This window comes from Macaca fascicularis, chromosome 13 (assembly GCF_037993035.2).
Source record: "Macaca fascicularis isolate 582-1 chromosome 13, T2T-MFA8v1.1".
In the NCBI taxonomy this organism is placed as follows: domain Eukaryota; kingdom Metazoa; phylum Chordata; class Mammalia; order Primates; family Cercopithecidae; genus Macaca; species Macaca fascicularis.
In genome coordinates this window covers 97,363,880-97,385,346 of record NC_088387.1, presented here as the reverse complement: position 1 = coordinate 97,385,346, position 21,467 = coordinate 97,363,880, and the positions used below count along the sequence as shown (strand labels likewise).

Sequence of the window (21,467 nt, the reverse complement as noted above, 5' to 3'; positions counted from 1 at the left end):
AGACAGAGGGAAGAGGCTCCTTGGCCTGGGGCGAGAGAGCTGCGCTCAAACCCTTGCTCCTGGGCCCAGGGGCAACAGCTGTACCCGGTAGCTGGCTGCACTGCCCAGCCCTGGGTCCTGGGACGACTCGCCAAACCCTTGAGGTTGAGAAGCCTGCTCTGGACACGACCAAAGTCGCCTCTTCTTGCCCCGTGACCCCTTTAGACTGCACAGCACCATCAGGCTCTGTGGTGACAGGTGCGCAGCCACGGGGGTCTCTATTTGTAGATATTTTTACAAGTTTCCTTAATCCTAAAGTTTTCCTGGAAATAACTACTTACTTCAAAAGAATTGTTCCGCTTTTTAAAAATATACAACATTTTTAAAATAATAAAATGCATCTCCCAAATGGACAAACACTCAGACTAAAGCATCATCTAACCCATGACAGCCTGACAAAGTGTTTCTAATATCCTGGCTCAGAATGCAACCATGAGAACATTCCTTTACAAAATCCTCCCTCCGGGAAGTTTACGCATTGCGAGATCCGGCACGTTTGCTAACAACCCGTAGGGAAATAGCGCTGCTCTAAGTGGGACTGTCGAGTGGAAGTCACCCCACTGCAGGCGGTTTGGTGGCTCTCTTGCCCAAACCAATCTCTTCCTATAAGCTCATTCTAGCCTGAAGATTCCAGAATACTCTGGAACTGTAGAGAAGAAGCTGAGCGAGAGAAAGCTGCTCAGGGTGCAGTGCCCGTGTTGCCCACAGAGCCCTATGACGTTCTGCGGCTGGAGGCCAGCCACATGGGAGCCTCGTCATTAAAACTTACTCAGATGCTTTGGGAAAAAGTCTCCTAGCAACCATGGGGGAGGAAGAAGGGGGGAGGTGGTCCTCCAAAGGCAACCAGCCTTCTCCCACCCAAGGAGGCCCAGCCAGAGCCTGTGAGGCCGCCACAGCACAGATGGGTCCCACCTCGGGGGCCACTCTTGCTGTAGACCCCTGTAGAGGCTGCTGCAGTGGCTCCTTAAGTCCCTATGAAATGTCCCCACCCCTCAGAGGCCTTCCCGGCCCACCCCTACTCACTCTCAAGTCCTGCTTTGAGGCCCAGCACTGAATGTTCTGCACTTGCCCTTCTCTGTCCTTACTCCTTCGCCTCATCGACTGGAAAGCAAGCTCCAGGCAGCTGGGACATGGGTTGTTTCCCTGCTGGCTCCCCAGCGCCCAGGCCTGTGGCCCACAGGAAGTCGCAGGTGACAACTGGTAGATGGAGGGGCAGGAAGAGGTCAGGCCTCGCGGTCACATAGACCTGCACACGGCCGCCCGCAGGCTGTGTGCCCTGGAGCAAGTCGCCTCGCCTCTCTGACTTGGCTCCTCACCCTTGCAGTAATCCCGCTGGCTGTTCCGGTGAGACCAAAAGACTGCACACACCTCACACAGGGCTTGGCACAAAATACACTTCCATGACTTTTTCTTTACTTCCTCAGAAGGCAAATTAGTGCCTAATAATAATACTTTGAGGACGTTTTACAAGAGCCTTCATGTTCATCATCCTATTTGTTTCTCACGACAAAAGGACAGAGTTTTCTTATTCTCATTTTGCAAAAGAGACTTAAAGCCAGAGAAATAAGCTTCTAAGCCCCCAGTCTCCCAGCAGCGCTGAGACCAAAACCCAGACCTCCTTCCCCCCAGGAGCCAGGGCTCCCCTCCCTCATTACTATCTCCTTAGCTGAACTGTGATAGGTGTCTGCCAAGGCGGGGCTACAGCCGGGGCACAGGGGGCTCCCCAAGAGCTAAGGATCCAGTCAGGACCTGGAACATCTGGGCAGGTGGGAAGGAGGAGGCATAAGGTCTGCAGACAGTGGGTGACTCTCCCATGCTGCCTTGGGCAAATTCTAAGCATGGCTGCACCAAGAGAGATTCTGGGCTCTCCAAGAAATACAACCTTAATCAACACAATACAAGGCTCAAGCCTGAGGCGCTGCTGCCATGCTCTTCCAAGCTGTGTATCTGCCAAGTTTCCACCATGTGCCTCAAAACAAAGGGGCCTCCAGAAGCTTTCTGCTTATAACTTGTGCATGCCTTTGGTTAAGAGATGCTCAATGTCTACCCTCTTCCAAAACAAAGAGGGCTTCCAGAATAGGCATCTAGCCAACCTAAAGTGTCATGCAAGTTCCCTCATGATCTGCCAGACACCCAGAACAGCTTCTCAGGTTGCGCACAGCCAGGGCCACCACTACACAGACCTATCATGATGGCTTCCCTGGAGACACGGAACATGGCGGCCTTGGCCCCAGGTGCTAAGGTCTTGACTCTGGTTGCTCCTCAACGGGCTCCCCTCCCTCCAATCACAATGGGCCTCTCTCCAGTCCTCCCTACAAGATGTGCTATTTCAGGGATCCAAGGCTCCAAACAAAACAGCCTGCCCCTGCTGCCTGTGGAGGTCCACATGTTATGACGAGTCTGTGACCTTACCCTTATCAAGCACTTAGCAGAAATAATAATTCAAATGTAAGAGTATCAGAGCTCAGAAGAGAATAAAAATGCTAGAAAGTGACTAGGTAGCTGCTTTAGATGAGGTCTGAGGAAGACAACTGGCCCTAGTTCTTCACTTCCCTGCAGAAGCATCATAGAGCCACATCCTTGCAGAGTATAAGTCTCCTTTCGGCTGGGCACGGTGGCTCACGCCTGTAATCCCAGCACTTTGGAAGGCCAAGGCAGGTGGATCACCCGAGGTCAGGAGTTCGAGACCAGCCTGGCCAACATGGTGAAACCCATCTCTACTAAAAGTACAAAAATTAGCTGGGTGTGGTGGTGCATGCCTGTAATCCCAGGTACTCTGGAGGTTGAGGCAGGAGAATCGCTTGAACCCAGGAGGTGGAGGTTGCAGTGAGCCAAGAGAGCACCAGGAGGTTGCAGTGAGCCAAGATAGCGTCACTGCACTGCAGCCTGGGTGACAGAGCGAGACTCCGTCTCAAGAAAAAAAAAGAAAAAGAAAGAAAAGTCTCCTTCCCTCCTGCTGGCTTTGACCATGTGATTTGCTTTGACCAAAAGGATGTCAGCATCTATAACAGCAGCAGATTCCGAAATGCACGTGAGGGCTAGCGTTTCCTCTTGTGCTTCTGCTATCACCAGAACACCACACACCAAGAACCTCACTGGTACAACAGAACAAGAAACTGATACAGCAGAACTGATCCCAAGCTGCAGCTTAGAGCCAAAGCCATGTGAGCCCAGGCCAGATCAGCCCCACCCCAGCCGACCCACAGATGTGCGAGTGAGGAATGGCATGAGCCACCGAGTTCTGGGCTGTTATGCAGCATTAGGTGAAAATAGCTAACACCGACGTTAGGACAGGTCTCCCAGAAGTAGTGTCATTTCAACTGAGAAGTGAATGCCAAGCAAGACCCAGCCACGGGAAAGGCTGGAAGGAAAGGCATTCTGGGTGGAGAAGACACTAGCAGTGCAAGGAAGACCCCTACAGCACGAGGCACAGCCTTCCCTCAGTGCAGCTCCCGATGCATCTGTGTGTATCTCCCAAGAGGATACAGTAAGTACCTGAGGTCAGGTGCGTCACTTACATTGTAGCCCCAGGGCCTTGCACAGCTATTGGGACACAGCAAATGTGAGCTGTGTGAACAGCTACAGTGGTAAAAAGAAGCTGAAACAACAGTTCATTCTCCACTGAAGTGTTCCCCCTTGATAAGGAAGCCAAAATGAAGATAAATATAGAGAAGTGGTTCTCAACCACAGGTGATCCGCCCACCACCAAGGCCATTCCGCAGTGTGTCTGGAGACATTTTTGACGGTCACGATTAGGAGGGCGGGTGTTACTGGCCTCTAGTGGGTGGAGGCCAGGGATGCTGCTGAACATCCTACACTGCACAGGGCAGCCCCTACCACAAAACACTATCCAGCCCCAAATGTCAATGGAGCCAACGCTGAGAAACCCTGGCCTGGAACAACGCCTTCTTCCTTTTTGATTCCCAAGTGTTCATAATGAACTTTTTCTTAACCTTTTCTACTGGAGAACAATGAACTCTGAAGCAATGGTGTGAACAAGTAGATTTATTTTTATGTCAATTGTAGAGTTTGTGGGCTAAGAGGAGAATGCTCCTGATACTTACTGAATGTAAAGACACAGCAGCCTGATCAGTGCACCTACCCAGAAGGCCCACGTTTCAGGGGTGTAGATGGTCAAAGCCAGAGAAGGCCACCTGGCCAACCTCCCCATTTGCATGCAGGAATGGACAGCTCAGAGGTAGCCATCTTATCCTAACCCAGGGATTACTCACTTGGACTGGGCTTTGGAGGAGCTGGCGAGCCCCTAACAGTAGGGGAGAAATCACACTTTGCCTGTCTCTGGGAAGCAAGTCCATTGCTCTTGTCAGATTCTCCTCAGGAGCTGTTACCGCAGATGACTGAGAACCACAATACTCCTCAAAAGCTCCCACTCCTCTTGCTGCTTTACTAGACACACTAACATCTGCTCACAGCATTTCCTGTCTTCTCTTCTTGATGTGACCTCATTATTTAGTCACCTTGGTCTCTTTCTCCAGGCCAAATAATCCCAATTCTATTTAAAGAAGCCCATTTTAACGCCAAATCATGTTTGGTCTCAGGTCTTTTTAGAAAGAGGTCAGTTCAACCCTATTGAGTACTCTGGTGAGTGGCAGGCCCCATACTGGGCCCTGAAGATTATAAAATTACCTCAAGGAGCTGACTCTACTGGCAGGAAAGAAGCTAGCAGTGGCCTGGTGCAGCGGCTCACGCCTGTAATCCCAGCACTTTGGGAGGCCGAGGCGGGTGGATCACTTGAGGTCAGGAGTTTGAGACCAGCCTGGGCAACTTGGTGAAACCCCAGCTCTACTAATACAAAAATTAGCCGGGTATACAGTGGCACACGCCTGTAGTCCCAGTTATTCGGGAGGCTGAGGCACAACTGCTTGAGCCTGGGAGGCAGAGGTTGCAGTGAGCCAAGATCACACCACTGTACTCCATTTAGCCTGGGTGATGGAGTGAGACTGTCTCAAAAAAAAAAAAAAAAAAAAAAAAAAAGGGCCAGGCGCAGTGGCTCAAGCCTGTAACTTTGGGAGGCAGAGGCGGGCAGACCACGAGGTCAGGAATTCAAGACCAGCCTGGCCAACATAGTGAAACCCCATCTCTACTAAAAATAAAAAATTAGCTGGGCATGGTGGCAGGCACCTGTAGTCCCAGTTACTTGGGAGGCTGAGGCAGGAGAATCGCTTCAACCCAGGAGTCGGAGGTTGCAGTGAGCTGAGATCTCACCACTGTCCTCCAGCCTGGACCTGGGCAACACAAAGAGACTCTTAAAAAAAACTAGCAGTGAACAGATGATGAGCAGCTTGATTCTGGGGGAGAGGGGAGAAGTCAGCAAAGGCCCCCACGAGGGAGGAAAGCTTGGGCTGGCCACACTCAGTTGCAGTTTTCACACGTTCTGAAAACCTAGAGCTTGCACATATATTTGAACATATAGATTCTGGATGATAAAGAAAATTCAAACCGATTTCTAACTGACGGCCAATACTAAGTGAGGCAGGAATGAAAGGGCTCCGTGCTTTTGCTCAAGCTTCCTTACCTATAAGCAGTATTGGGTACATTTATTACACAGATCCTGACTCTCTGGAACTAACTTCAGGTGAACTGGAAAACAGATGTACCAGCTCGGAGGAAGACAAATGTATAATCTGGAGACAGAGGATATTTAGGAATCCAGATAGATTATCACATAAACTTAAAATGTAGAAACTTGACGGGAACAGATCACTGATGACACAAAAACACCAAGCCCTTATTCTCTTGTGTTTGTGCCCATGGAACAGAGCAAACTCTTTGGATTCTAAAACTCCCTACCTTTCAATTCAGAAAATGACAGTTTGAGAGTAAAACTTTTTGCACACCCTCTGCAGCAAACACCACATCATCTGCTCTCCTGAATCACAGCTTTCTCCTTGGGGATTTGATACATTTTTTTTTCCTCCTCTTTAGCCCTTCTAGGGGTTTCTCAGCAATTCCCTCTTCCCTACAGCCTCTCACTGCCTTCCCAGGGACATTCAGCACTTTTTTTTTTTTTCCAGTCACTGATTCTGATGCAACCCTTCCGCACTGTTCCCGAGTTGCTATTTTTCTAGTTCAGTGTTTCTGGGCCAGGTGCACCAGCATCCCAAAGAGAACTGGTTAAAATGGGAGATTCCAGGGTCCTAGCCCACAGAATCGCCGGCATCTGCATCTGTGCCCTCCTCCAGGTGATTCTCTTCTATGGAATCACTGTTCAAGGTGGAGTAGTAGATATGAAAATAAGACAAAGAGCTTCCAGCCTTCCCGGGTCTTTAAACCAAACTCTCACGGTGCTGCCTTAGGCCATCTTCCTACGCCTAGCCCCTATCTTTCTTCGATGCATTTATTGTCATTTTCATTTTCTAATCTTTTTTTTTTTTTTTTTTTTGAGACGGAGTCACCCAGGCTGAAGTGCAGTGGTGTAATCTCAGCTCACTGCAACCTCCGCCTCCCAGGTTCAACTGATTCTTCTGCCTCAGCCTCCCAAGTATCTGGGATTTACAGGTGCCCCCTCCACCACGCCTGGCTAATTTTTGTATTTTTAGTAGAGACAGGGTTTTGCCATGTTGGCCAGTCTGGTCTTGAACTCCCGACCTCAAGTGATCTGCCCGCCTCGGCCTCCCAAAGTGCTGGGATTACAGGTGTGAGCCACCGCGCCCGGCCCTCATTTTCTAACAGTCTTCTGTTCCCTGGTTCATTCTCACCCTGAGTTAGGTACCTTCTTACCATCCTTTTCCCTTCTGGCCAGGACGTCTCTCACACGTTCAAAGCTCCATCCACGGCGGTGCTTTCCACCTGCTAATGCTGCTTCATGTCTCCTGCGTTTAGTTCAGTTCCCTGGTTTTCAATTCAGATTTAAAGTCCTTTCCAAGTTTCCTTCTTGTCCTGAGAAACTCTGGTCTGGAAGGACTATGGCAGGTCATGGACCAGGCCTCTCAATGCACTCTCTTAATCACATGACAGACTTCCAAATTCCAAAATTCAAGTTCAAGGTCCTGGTGAACTATCACTTCTCCTAAACTCCAGTTGCTCAGCCTCCACTGTCTTGATGAGCACCACCCGCAGGTGCTCCCTTCACCCTCGCTCAGCAGATCCCAACTTCAGCTGTGCCTTAGAATCACCTGGGGAGTTACACCAGGCGGTATCCACAAAAGTGGAACCAGAGGCCCAGACACTGGGATTGCTGAAAAGCTTCCAGGAGACCTTACGGTGTGACCAGGAGTGGAAAACGCTAAAGTCAGTGCGAACACCCAAGCTTGTCACGGTCTCGCCTAACCAGCCCTGATCCACAGGTCCCACTTCTGCCAACACTGTGCCCCAGCTAGGAACACAGCACCCAACATGGTGCACGTCCTCAGTAACATTGGCTGGACGCCTGAACCAGCACCAGTCTGTCTGTCTCACTGAGCTCCTTTCTGTGCCTCCAGCAGGTCCTTCATCCCAGCTGGTCTTTCCAGGTAAAAGCCTCTGGGTCTCCTTTTTCCTCACTCTTGCTGCCACCACCTGCCTCACACCTTCACCTCCCACAGGGATGGGGATGGACTCATCTCTCTGGTCCTGCCAATCCACCCCGGAACACATTAGTCTTCCAAAATATTATTTTTGCAAGTACCACCTTCTGCTCAAAACACCTCAATAGCTGCCAATTGTCCAAGAGTTCAAAATCTTCATTCTGGGTCCTATATACGCTGGGCTTTATCATGAACTTGATTCTAAACCCCACCCCCCACCCCAGCCCCGCCCCACAGCTGCCTGAGGTAAACCAACTGCTTTAGCCAAACTGACGTCCTCGGCATGTCACCAACTGGCCTCCTGACCTCAGCACATGCTGCAGCCCATATTTTGAGAGCTCTTAAACTTCCCCATGAAAGTGCCTGGGGAGCAAGCTTCTCATTTTACTTGCTAATATATGTGGATCCTGCATTCTAGTCAATAAAATCCATGTTTGTATTAGTATTTTTAAGTGTTTAAAAATATTTGCCGAACAGATGTGTCCATCTGTTTCAGTGTAAGCGCCACTAGGGCAGACACAACATCTGTCCCAGTCCCTACTGTGTTCCCAGCACTCAGTAGCACCCGGCAGGCCGACCGCTGGGTGAAGGAATGAATACATGGAGGACAGAGGAGGAAACGAAATGCCAACTCCACGGTCATCCTGTGGCTTCACATGCGCCAAGCAAACACAGCCCTGCCGCCCCCAGTGTGGGACGCACACACTTAGAACACCCCTCCCCACCTGGCCACCTTCAGCCTCCCCCTCAAAATCTAGCTGCTCCATCGAGCCCACCTGAGCCTCCTTTCGCTACATTGTGTTTAGCAAACACGCCTCACCTCCACCTGGACCTTGCAAAGGGCCAGGTGGGGAGATAAACCTCCCGAAGATCTTCCCACAAGACCTGGGTACAGAACCCAGTCACCTCACTCTGCCCTCCTGCTCCGCCTTGACACAGAAATCCCGAAGCTCAGGGTCATGACCACCAGGAGTGAAGGGAGAAGACCCCTGCCCCGAGATGGGTGTGAGCCATGCTGCCAGGCCAGTCCTCACCGCTCATCATCCAGCTCCCAGCAGCACAAAGGCTCTACTCTTAGAAACCGGAGCTGGTTCTGGGCGATGCCCCCGGACTCACTGCTCTCACTCACTTGGATGAGCCTGCCCTGGGGAAGGGAAGGGGGAAGCCAGCTGGCAAGGAGGCTGCCAAGTGCCCTGAGTGGGTGAGGTAAGCTGCTGCACAGGGCAAGCCGGTCCCTGGGGCTCTGCTAGACGGACGCTGGGCCTGGCTGGCACAAAGGGGCACACATCACCAACCCGACAGTCCCCCACAAGTGACACCCCATGGCTCCCTCTTGGTCTTAACTTCTCCCGAGCAGCCCCAGCTTTCTTCCTGTATTAGTCTGTTTTCATGCTGCTATAAAGAACTGCCTGTGACTGGGTAACTTATAAAGAAAAGAGGTTTAACTGACTTACAGTTCAGCATAGCTGGGAAGGCCTCAGGAAATTTACAATCATGGCGAAAGGGTCACAAAACACCTCCTTCACAAGGCAGCAGGACGACGTGCCAAGCAAAGTGGGAACAGCCCCTTATAAAACCATCGGCTCTCGTAAGAACTCACTCACTATCACGAGAACAGCACGGGTGAAACTGCTCCACGATTCAACTACCTCCACCTGGTCTCTCCCTTGACACGTAGGGATGATGAGGATTACAATTCAAGATGAGATTTGGGTGGGCGCATAAAGCCTAACTGTATCACTTACTCTCTCTAGCCCTCCACCTGCGAGCTCCACGGCTCCTTTCCCTCGGAGACCAGGCCAGCCACTGCACCTGCGGGGATTTTCACAGCCTGGGAACACTCGGGGCTGCCAAGAGGTTGAAAACCAGGCCCAGACTCCCGAGGGGTTCACCGGCATCATGCAGCGATGGCCATGATGGCTCCTAAGGGTGCTCGGTTCCCCCCGCATCTGGCTCTGTGGGACCCCATGACCACGTGTCCCAGCCCCCTCCCCCGCTCCACACACACACACCTCCTCTCAGTGAGGCCAACACTCGGGGCAGGAAAGCACGGCGGTGAGGAATGCAGCTCCAAACTCAGGCTGGAGTGGAATTTCCATCTCCATCGTGGGCCTGGGCCTTGGAAGTTGCCATACTTTAAGCTCACTCCCTCCCCTGCGAAATGCAAATAAGCACAGACCCATCTCAGGGTGGGTTGGAGAATCCTCTACCACGTGCATAAAGAGCCCAGCATCAGAGTGTGCCAGATACACGAAATGTCTAAGTGTTACCTGTTATTATTAGGCATATTATAAGTTCCCAAGGTTACTCCTGAACTGTATTCCCAATTCTCCAGCTTTCCGAGTCTGCTTGAGTGAGTCAAGGTCATTTTCATCACCTGGGAAGGCAATGTGTGTCAATGGTTCCCAAATTTGGCTGTGCTGACATTCTAAGGCTCCATCCTCAAACACTGCCTTGTACACAGTAGGTCCTCTGTATCCACAGATTCAACAAAACTCGAATTTGATCACAAACATTCAAGCACATTCAGAATATCAAGAACATTCAAACCACAACAGCTCTCAAGTGCGTTCCCGTCCCCTGGTCCTCCCCCATTGCCTGTCCAGCCTGTGAGGTGGAATGCTGACTGTGTCACTGTACACTGGCTGGGTTTCGAGCCCTGCAGTGTAGCTCCACATCCTGGCCCCAGGACCCTGCCACCCAGCTGGACGGCTCAGCTCCCGTCCCATCCCTTTCCACGTCTCATACCGGGAAGACCCTCAGGGCAGTGCCAGCAGCTGCTAGAGCCACCTGCCCGTGCTGAACTGACCGACTACCTCCCAGCCCATAGTGGCTGCCTGTGTCTGGGGACACCAATTAACCTTCACGCCATTAGTCAACAAGTCCTCCTCCAGCCCCTACGACAGGAGGGAGTACAATGCCGTGGAATGAGCACTGGCTTTGGAGCCAAAGTGTCTCCTGTTCTATCACTCCTTGGAAAGTCCCTTAAAACCTCCCTATGCAACCTTCTCACGTGGAAAATTGCCTTACATGGCAATTAGTATTTCCTGGCTCATATGCATATATGTATTTTTTTTTTAACCAAAACGGTGGAAAAGGCCTGACGTGGTGGCTCACGCCTGTAATCCCAGCACTTTGGGAGGTCAAGGGGGGTAGATCACCTGAGGTCAAGAGTTCAAGACCAGCCTGACCGATATGATGAGACCCCCGACTCCATTGAAAATACAAAAATTAGCCAGGTGTGGTGGCATGTATCTATAGTCCCAGCTACTCAGGAGGCTGAGACAGGAGAATTGCTTGAACCCTGGAGGCAGAGGTTGCAGTGAACTGAGGTCACACCACTGCACTCCAGCATGGGCGACACAGCGAGACTCCATCTCAAAAACTAAAACAGTGGAAAGGCTGCAGAAAACTCAACTATTTTTATTTCATTTATTGATACATGCACTTTCTAGTAACACCATCTTCAGCTTATAATGAGTGAGGAAGGACTGAAAGCTATTAAGGTGTGTCCTACATCCCCTTTTATTTCTGTGTCATTAATTTCAGCATTAAATGGTTGGCCAATACAAGGAAGCAGCATGGGATGTTCACGTTTCTGAGAATGTCACTGCCTTCTTTCTGTATTCGAAGCAAGTTCTAGTTTGAACAGAAAGCACGAAATCTCAGAGCCGCCAGCACCTCCACTTACTCAGCTGTGGACGCAACATGTTATTTTGTCTTGTTTGCATCTTGCTGAACTCCCAGACATTGTGAATTCACCAGAACTCCATGTTGCTGGGGCATTGCACACACATATGCAAATGGGACAACAACAAATGGCAGGCACTCATATCGTATGTATTTCTTCAGCACATATGCATGTTCCATTGTCTCAGCAGGCTTCAGTTGCAAAACATAAGTTCAAAAATAAAATTGTTGGCCAGGCACGGTGGCTCACGCCTGTAATCCCAGCACTTTGGGAGGCTGAGGTGAATGGGCCACTTGAGGTCAGGAGTTTGAGACCAGCCTGGCCAACGTGGTAAAACTCCATCTCTACTAAAAATACAAAATTAGCCAGGCATGATGGCGCACGCCTGTAATCCCAGCTACTTGGGAGGCTAAGGCAGGAGAATCGCTTGAACCCGGGAGGCGAAGGTTGCAGTGAGCCGAGGTCGCGCCATTGCACTCTAGCCTGGGCAGCAAGAGCGAAACTCCATCTCAAAAATAAATAAACAAACAAATAAATAAAATTGTTAAGAATTTCCAGACTGCACAAGTCATGTGCTCATAAAGCCAACCTTGGTTAAAAAGGGAACGTTCAGACTTTCTCTATTAAATACGATGTAGGTTTTGCAAAGATGCCTTTTCTCAGGCTGAAGAAATTATCTTCTTTTCCTAGTTTGCTAAGAGGTATTATCTGAACGGAGGTTGAATTTTGTCAAATGCTTTTTTCTGCATTTGACAAAATTGAGATGATCTTATGGGTTTTCCTTTTCAGTAGGACAATGTTAAATTGCAACAATTTTAAGGTGTTAAAACCACCCTGCCTTCCTGTGCAAATCCCTACTTGGTCATTACATATTATTCTTTTTATATATTTCCAGGTTTTCTTTGCTAATATTCTGTTAAAGATTTTTGCTTACATGAGCATGACGGATATTCATCTGCAGTTTTTGTTTTGTAGTGTCTTTGTCTGGTTTTGATATCAGGGCAATATTGAATTCATAAAATAAGTTGGGAAACATTCCCTCCTCTTCTACTTTCTGATAAAGTTTATGTCAAATTGGTATTATTTCATTTTTAAATGTCTGATGAAATTCAGCACTGAAGCCATCTGAGGCTGGGGTTTCCTTTGTGGAAGGTTTTAAACCAAAATTCAGTTTCTACGATGGATATGGGGCTATTCAACATTGATAGTTTCTGCCTCTCAAGTAATTTGTCCAATTTATCTAAGTCGTTCAATGTATTGGCACACAGTTGTTTATGACATCATCTTATGACTCTCTGAGTGTCTGTAGGATCTGTATTCATGCTCACCTGCATCCCAGTACTGGTCATTTGTGTCCTCCCTCATTTTCCCAATCATCTAGCTGGAGGATTATCTATTTTACTGACCTTTTCAAATAACCAGCTTTGGAGTCACTGATTTGCAATGTTTGCCCACTAATTTTTTTTTTCCTGCTTCTTTCTCTGGATTTAGTTTTTCTACTTAAATCTAAAGGTTTAAGCTTCTAAGGTAGAAGCTTCAATCACAGACTTTAGACTTTTCTTCTTCTCTCTCTCTTTTTTGTTTTTTTTTTTTGTTTTTAGATGGAGTCTGCTCTGTCCTCCAGGCTGGAGTGCAGTGGCGCGATCTCGGCTCACTGCAACCTCCACCTCCCAGGTTCAAGCAATTCTCATGCCTCAGCCTCCCAAGTAGGTGGGATTACAGGTGTGCCACCACACCCAGCAATTTTTTCATATTTTAGTAGAGACGGGGTTTCGCCATGTTGGCCAGACTGGTCTCGAACTCCTGACCTCAAGGATCCACCTGCCTCAGCCTCCCAAAGTGCTGTGATTACAGGCATGAGTCACCATGCCCAGCCTAGACCTTTTTTCTTTATTGATACAGTAGTTTTCCCTTATCTGCTGCTTCACTTTTTGCAGTTTCAGCTACCTGAGGTCAACCACAGTCCAAAAACATTAAATGAAAAATTTCAGAATAATTCATAAGTTTTAAATTGAGTAGTGTGATGAACTCTAGCACAATTTCGCTCTGTCCCACTAGAGATGTGAGTCATCCCTTTGTCCAACATATCCCCACTATCCATGCTACCCACCTGTGAGTCACTTGGTAGCTGTCTCGGTTATGAGATTGACTGACAAGGTACTGCAGTGCTTCTGTTCAAGTAGTCCTTATTTTACTTTATAATGGCACCAAAGTATAAAAGTAGTGATGCCAGCAATTCAGATATGCCAAAGAGAAGCCATAAAGTGTTTCCTTTAAATGAAAAGGTAAAATTTCTCAACCAAAGGAAAGAAAAAAAAGATCATATGTTGAGGTTGCGAAGATCTAGGGTAACAGCAAATCTTCTACGTGTGAACTTGTGAAGAAGGAAAGATAAATTTGTGTGAGTTTTGCTGTTGCACTTCAAACTGCAAAAATAACGGCTACAGTGCATAGTAAAGGCCTTAGTTAAGATGGAAAAGGTAGGCTGGGTGCGGTGGCTCATGGCTCATGCCTCTAATCCCAGCACCTTAGGAGGCCGAGGCGGGCGGATTATGAGGTCAGGAGATCGAGACCATCCTGGCTAACACAGTGAAACCCCATCTCTACTAAAGAATACAAAAAATTAGCCGGGCGTAGTGGCGAGCGCCTATAGTCCCAGTTACTTGGGAGGCTGAGGCAGGAGAATGGCATGAACCCAGGAGGCGGAGGTTGCAGTGAGCCAAGATTGCGCCACTGCACTCCAGCCTGGGCGACAGAGCAAGACTCCGTCTCAAAAAAAAAAAAAAAAAAAAAAAAAGACGGAAAAGGTATTAAGTTTGTGGGTGGAAGACACAAACAGAAAATGTGTACCAACTGTTACAACTGTTCTATTTTATTATCAGTTGTTGTTCATCTCTTACTGTGCCTAATTTATAAATTAAACTTTATCATAGATATGTACGTATAGGAAAAATATGGCATATATAGGGTTCAGAACTACTAACAGTTTTAGGCATCCACTGGGGGGTCCTGGAACATAGCCCCCACGAATAAGGGGCAACTACTATATAAGCATTTATTGCTATAAATTATCCTCAAAGCACTGCTTTGTCTGCATCTGCTAATTTCAGCATGTTGTTTTCATTTTCATTTAATTCAATATATTCTCTAAGATCTCTTGTGATTTTTTTCCTTTCTTTAGGCATGTGTTTCCAAATATTTTGGGATTTTTCAAGATATATTCTGTTACTTCTAATTCCATCCACTTTTGTCAGAGAACATACTTTATATGAGTTCAATCTTTTTAAGTGTATTGAGTCTTGTTTTGTAACAGGTTGTGTGTCTTTGAGAACATTTCAGTGCACTTGAGAAGAATGTATGTTCTCTAGTTCTTGGGTGCAAGGTTCTATAAATATTCCTTCGGTACAGCTGGCTGCTCAGATTGTTCAAGTGTTCTATATAGGTATTTTTTTTTTGGTCTGATTTGTTTTACCAATAACTGAGAGAGGAGTGTTAAAATCTCCAAATATAATTATAATTGGTATATTCTTCTTTTTAGTTTCATCAGTTTTTTCTTCATGTATTTTAAAGCTTTATCATTAGGTGCATACATATTTAGGATTATGATGTCTTTTGATGAACTGATTCCTTTATCATTATGAAATGTCCCTTGCTATCTCTGATAATATTTCTTGTTCCAAAGTATATATTGTCTGGTACTTATAGCCACACTATCTTTATTTATTTATTTATTTTTTAGTAGAGATGGGGTTTCGCCATGTTGGCCAGGCTGGTCTCGAACTCCTGGCCTCAACTGATCCATCCACCTTGGCCTCCCAAAGTGCTGGGATTACAAGGGTGAGCCACCGTGCCTGGCCCATCTTTCTTTTAATTAGTGTTTGCACAAAATGTCTTTTTCTATCCTCTTACTTTTAATCTATGTGTCTTTTTTTTTTTTTTTTTTTTTTGATACTGGGCCTCGCTCTGTCATACAAGCTGGAGGGCAGCTGTGCAATCACAGCTCACTGCAGCCTCAGACTCCTGGACTCAAGCCACCCTCTTGCCTTAGCCTCCGAGGTAGCTAAGACTACTGGCACATACCATCACCCGCAGCTAATTTAAAAAAATTTTTTTTGTAGAGGCCTGATGTAGTGGCTCACGCCTATAGTCCCAGCTACTTGGGAGGCTGAGGGAGGAGAATCAATTGAATCCAGGAGGTGAGGGTTGCAGTGAGCCGATATCACGCCGCTGCACTTCAGCCTGGGTGACAGAGCAAGAAAAATTTTTTTTGTAGAGACAGGGTCTCGCTCTGTCACCCAGGCTAGTCTTGAACTCCTGGCCTCAAGCAATCCTCACACCTGGGCATCACAAAGCACTGGGATTAAAGGCATGAGATGCCACACCCAATCTATCTGTGTCTTTATATTTAAGATGAGTTTCTTTATGATCATTGATAGTTGGTTCTTGCTTTGTTATCCATCGCACAATATCTGTCTTTTTTTTTTTTTTTTTTTTTTGAGACAGTGTCTCACTCTGTCACCCAGGCTGGAGTGAGTGGCACCATCACAGCTCACTGCAGCCTCGACCTCTCAGGCTCACTCAAGTGATCCTCCCATCTCAGCCTCACAAACAGCTGGGACTACAAGCACACATAACTACCCCTGGCTAACTTTCGTATTTTTTGTAGAGGTTTTCACCATGTTGCCCAGGCTGATCTTGAACTCCTGAGCTCAATCTGTCCTCCTCAGCCTCCCAAAGTGCTGGGATTACAAGCGTGAGCCACTGTCAATATCTGCCCATTAAACTGAATATTCATATCACTGACATTTAATATTATCAATATGGCTGTATTTAAAACTGTTGTCTTGTTTTTTGTCTTCTACTTGTCTTATTGTTCTTTGTTCCTTTTTCCCTCTTTCTCTGCCATCTTTTGAATGATTTTTATTTGCCATTCCATTTTATCTCCATTATTGGCTTATGAGTCATACCTCTTTGTTATGCTTTTTCAGTGATTATTCTGGGACTTACAGTAAACATTAACTTAGTACAGTCTAGTTCAAATATTCTATTACTTTGCATGTAAGAAAATGAAAACCAAGTCTGGTGGCTCACATTGTAATCCCAGCACTCTGGGAGGCCATAGTGGGAGAATTGCTTGAGGCCAGGAGTTCAAGACCAGCCTGGGCAACATGGTGAGACTGTTTCTACAAAAAGTTAGCCAGGCATGGTGTTATGTGCCTGCAGTCCCAGCTACTTGGGAGGCTGAAGCAGGAGAAGACCTTGAGCCCAGGAGGTTGAGGCTACAGTGAGCTATAATTGTGCCACTGCTGTCGAACCTGGGCAACAGAGTAAGACACTGTCTCTAAAAACTAATAACAATAAATAAAGATAAATAAGAAAATTACAACAATATACTTTCATTTATTCCCTCCTGTCCTTTGTGCTATTTTTGTCATACATTTTGCTTCTATGTATGTTCTAAACTCCAAAGTACCTTGTTTATATTTTTGCCTTAAGTAGTTTCTCAAAGAGATTAAAAATAAGAAAAGATAACTTTCATATGTTTCCATATATTTACCATTTGGAAGCCTCTTCACTCCTTTGTGAAGCCCAAATTTCTATCTAGTATCACTTTTCTTCTGCCTAAAAAACTTGCCTTAACATTTTTTGTACTACAGGTCTGCTGGTTATGAATTCTCTCAACTTAGTTTGTCCATCAAAAAGTGTTTATTTCACCTTCATTTTTGAAGGATATTTGTGTTGGGTATAGAATTCTAGCTTGACCTACTTTCTTTTTCAGTTCTACTGTCTTCTGCCTTGAATAATTTCTGACCACACATCTACTGTCATTCTTATCTTTGTTCCTCTCTATGTCGTGCATCTTTTTTTTTCCCCTTTTGTTTTCTTTCTGGTTACTTTTATGAGTGTATCTTTACTAAGCAATCTGATTACGATGTGCCTTGGTGTAATTCTCTTTCTTTTTCTTTTTTTTTTTTTGAGACAGAGTCTCACTCTGTCGCCAGGCTGGAGTGCAGTGGTGCAATCTCGGATCACTGTAACCTCCTCCTCCTGGGTTCAAGCGATTCTCCCGCTTCAGCCTCCTGAGTAACTGGAACTACAGGTGCATGCCACCACGCCCAGCTAATTTTTGTATATTTAGGAGAGACAGGGTTTGACCATGTTGGTCAGATGGTCTCGATCTCTTGACCTTGTAATCCGCCCACCTTGGCCTCCCAAAGTGCTGGGATTACAGGCATGAGCCACCATGCCCAGCCAATTCTCTTTATTTTTATTCCTTATATTTGTTTGGATTTTGTTGAGCTTCTTGAATTATGGGTTGAGTTTTCATCAAATTTGGACGTTTCCCACCATTATTTCTTCAAATTTTTTTTCTGTCTCCCTCTCTCTGTTCTTTTGAGACTTCAATTAAACATATTAGGGTGTGTTACATTGTCCCACGTGCCAGCGATGCTCTGTGTATTACCTTTTGTCAATGGTCTTTCTCTTTTTTCCTTCCTTCCTTCCCTCTTTCCTTCCTTCTTTCCTTCCTCCCTCCCTTCCTTCCTCCCTTCCTTCTTTCCCTCCCTCCCTCTTTCTTTCTTTCTCTCTCTCTTTCTTTCTTTCTTTCTTGTTTTTGGAGACAGGGTCTGACTCTGTCACCCAAGTTAGAGTGCAGTGATGCAATCTTGGCTCAAAGCAACCTATGCCTCCTGAGCTCATGTGATCCTCCCACCTCAGCCTCCTGAGTAGCTGGGCCCACAGGCACATGCCACCACTCCTGGCTGATTTTTGAATTTTTTGTAGAGACAGGGTTTCACCATATTGCCCAGGGTGGAATATTTTATCTTTATGTGCTTAATTTTAGATAGTTTTATTGCTCTAGCTTCACTTCACTGATCATTTCTTCTACACTGTTTAATATACTATTAATCCTATCTATCTAGCTTTTCATTTTTGATTTTGTAGTTGATATTTTGATTTTTCATCCCTAGAGGTGCTACTAGATCTTTTTATACTTTCCATTTCTCTTACCATCATCCTGATGTGTTCATTTACATGCATGAGCAAATGAAACATATTTATAAAAGTTATTTTCAGGCCAGGCACGATGGTTCAAGCCTGTAATCCCAGCACTTTGGGAGGCCGAAACGGGCAGATCATGAAGTCGGGAGTTTCAGATCAGCCTGGTCAACATGGTGAAACCCCATCTTTATTAAAAAAAATACAAACATTAGCTGGGCATGGTGGCATGCACCTGTAATCCCAGCTACTCAGGAGGCTGAGGCAGGAGAATCACTTGAACCTGGGAGGTAGAGGTTGCAGTGAGCCGAGATAGTGCCACTGCACTCCAGCCTGGGTGACAAAGTGAGATTCCGTTGCAAAAAAAAAAAAGTTATTTTCATGTCCTTTTCCTGCTAATTCCATCACGTCTTTGTCATTGCTAGGTCTATTTCTATTGACCACTTTTTTTGTTAGTGGTCCGTCACATTTCCTTCTTTGTCTAGTAATTTTTTGCTGGACGTCTCACACCGCAAACTTTACCATTTTTCAATGCAGAATTTTGTCATATTCTTTTAAAGAGGACTCCAGTGAACCCTGGTCCTGTGTTGGCTCTATCCTGTTTGTCTTACAGCTCCCTCTGCAAGTTGTTCTCTTCTGTTCTCAAAGGGTTGCCCTGTGCATGAGCAGACTGATATTCACCCAGAGATTCCAGGGGACGTCTATCGAGATTTCTGGAGATCTTTCTCTTTGCAGCTTCTTCCTTTTAGGATTCTGTCCCACAAATTCTAGAAACCTTAGAACTTAGTGTCTCCAAATTTTGATCTCTGTCCCCTCAACTTAGTAATCTCGCCAGTCTCCGTTTGGGTTCTCTCTCGCCGTGGTAGAATTATCTTCAGGTAGAAAGCCTAGGTAAAGAACAATAGGGCTCACTCGGTTAGTCTTTTTCCAAAGAATCACAGTCCACCATTGCCTGGTCCCTATGTTTTATCCAGTTCCTAGTCGGTTACAGTGGGAGAATAATTCCAGGCTGTCCTGCTCACTCTTGACTGGAAGCAGAACTCTCATCAGCTTTTTGCAAGATGACATCATGGTAGATCACAGGAAGAAAGAGCCCAGCCACCCACCCTCTTTCAACCATATCCCTCTTGCCTACCATACCTGCAAGCCATCTTTCCCTAACTGTCATTCCTGGTCTCTAATCCAGCCATACCCTCCTCCTCCTTCCCCTCTCCTTTTTCTCCTCCTCCCCCTTCTCCTCCTCCTCCTCCTCCCTCTTGTCTCTCTCTTTGTCTCTCTCCCTCTCTCTCTGGGACTTCTTATAGAATATGCCCCCACCTCCATTGTTGCCACTAACTTCAAGGCCTGGTTCAAAGCCCCCTGCCCTTGGCATAAAGAGCCAAGACTCTGAAATTGGACAGAGCAGAAGCTGAACACCAGTCCCACCTGCCAAGGGCCTGTGTGTCCCTGAGAAAGCACCTCAGCCCCTCTCTGAAATCTCCCCAGGGTTGGGGAGAGGATCAGAGCGCCTGACACCGTGCCCGGCGTGAAACAGGTGCTTGGTCAGGGTTCCTCCCAACTCCACCATCACGATGCCACATGTGGCTGGCTGTTCTCTTCCTCCACCTTCTCATGGGCAATTTGAAATAGTCTCTCACCAGTATATGGGGAGTGTGTTGAAATCTTCACACTCACATGGGAAGTTCAGCAAGGACAACAACCCAGACTTTTCCGTTTTGCACCTTCTAATACACTGAGCACCAGCAGGCCCTCCGTCTGTGCTGGCTGGATGAATCCCTCTCTCTCCTACACCCACTTCGGTGGCTCAGGTCAGCTCCCTGTATCCTGCCATGTTCAGGCAGGTTCTCACATACTCTGCTGCTCACGGCTGTCACCGTTCACTGCCAGAATAATCTTCCTGAAGGGTAGCTCAGCTCGGGTCACCTGCCTGCTCCAAAGCTTTCAATGGCTGCCCACTGTCTACGAAATGGAGTCAGAACTGTCTCATATGGCTCTTACTCCCCCCATTTCAGATCCCAAATAACCCTCCAGGCTTCTTTGTTACTACTGCCCCCAACTCTCCAGTCAAAGGTTCTCTGCTACCCGGTCTATGTTCATCCCCCAGAACTTTGTTCACAAGCCACTGCCCCTGCCCCTGCCGTACCGACCTCGGGATCGAAATCCAATGTGCCCTTCATGGCCCAGCTCCTCCTCCTGAGGCTTTTCTCTCCACTCTCACTGTCCGTGCGCCACAGAGGCCCCGGGGAGGCTCGAGGACCTCCTTTCCATCACCGTGGGGTGAGCCCCACCCTCGCAACCAGAAGAAAGGAAGGGAGCGGACCTGCTGTCTGTGGGATGGGAGTCGGGACACTGACTGTGTCGGAATGCGCCTATGCAGGCCTGTCCTCGGGGAGAGGGGGCTTCGTGTCCTTCACACAGTGCTTCATGAAGGGGTGAGTTAGGCGCCATCTCTCTTTTTTCCAAAGGCAAAAATGAGCCACACCACAGATTAGGTCAATGACACTCAGCCAGAGGAAATATCCTCCTGAGATCTTCCCTCTCAGGTCAGCCTCTCACTGGAGCCCTCCGGCACTGGGAAGGAGCCCTCCCGTTCCCGCCTCTGGCTTCCTTTCCATAAAGCAAAGGAGCAGAAGCAGGCAACAGGTCCCAAGAAATCGCACAGCTCCCGGCTCCAGGTCTCTGGGGAGACAACCCTTGCCTGGGGAAGCCTGGGAGGTTCGGGGAAGCAAACAGAATTCCTAAGACTGGGAGAACAAAAGCAAAATTTACCACGCAACCAAGAGCAGCTCAGCAGTGGAAGGTCTGCAGCCTGAGGATGGCCCCAGTTCACACTGGAAACCCTTTCACCATCAGAGAACTCCGGCACAGACGCCAAGTACGGCCACGGCAGGTCACCTGCCCTCCCTCCAGCTCCACCACCGTTCTCCCCGTCCTCGCCACACAACCACACACTCAACAGCCTCCACACACTCCACTGTCCCCTCATGCCCCTTGTCATCCCGAATCACGGTGTCACTGGCTTCCACTGTCCACCTACCCCTCCCACCCATGCCCTTTTCCCAGCTCACCTATCTCTACCTCTGCTCCCTAAGCAGAGCCACAGGGAGCTAAGAATAGATCCTGGCAATCTCTGCAGCAAAGTCTCTTTGGGTTTCCCGTCTCCTTTCTATTTCCTGCACCTGTCACAGGTTCCTGCCCCAGCACACAAGCTG

At 47.5% G+C, this 21,467-nt stretch overlaps 1 protein-coding gene across 10 annotated transcripts in view; it reads right to left on the bottom strand.

Annotated features, from left to right (window-relative positions):
* ADCY3 (adenylate cyclase 3) overlaps positions 1-21,467 on the bottom strand; it is a 101,547-nt gene that overhangs the window by 56,859 nt on the left and 23,221 nt on the right. For 3 of the 10 annotated variants that reach the window (XM_074012215.1, XM_065527347.1, XM_074012214.1), the window contains exon 1: positions 9,020-9,112. The exons of the other annotated variants lie outside the window; for them this stretch is intronic. The gene's annotated coding sequence lies outside the window, so the exon portion shown is untranslated. Of the gene's footprint in view, positions 1-9,019; positions 9,113-21,467 lie in introns of those variants that run through there. 10 annotated transcript variants of the gene reach the window in all.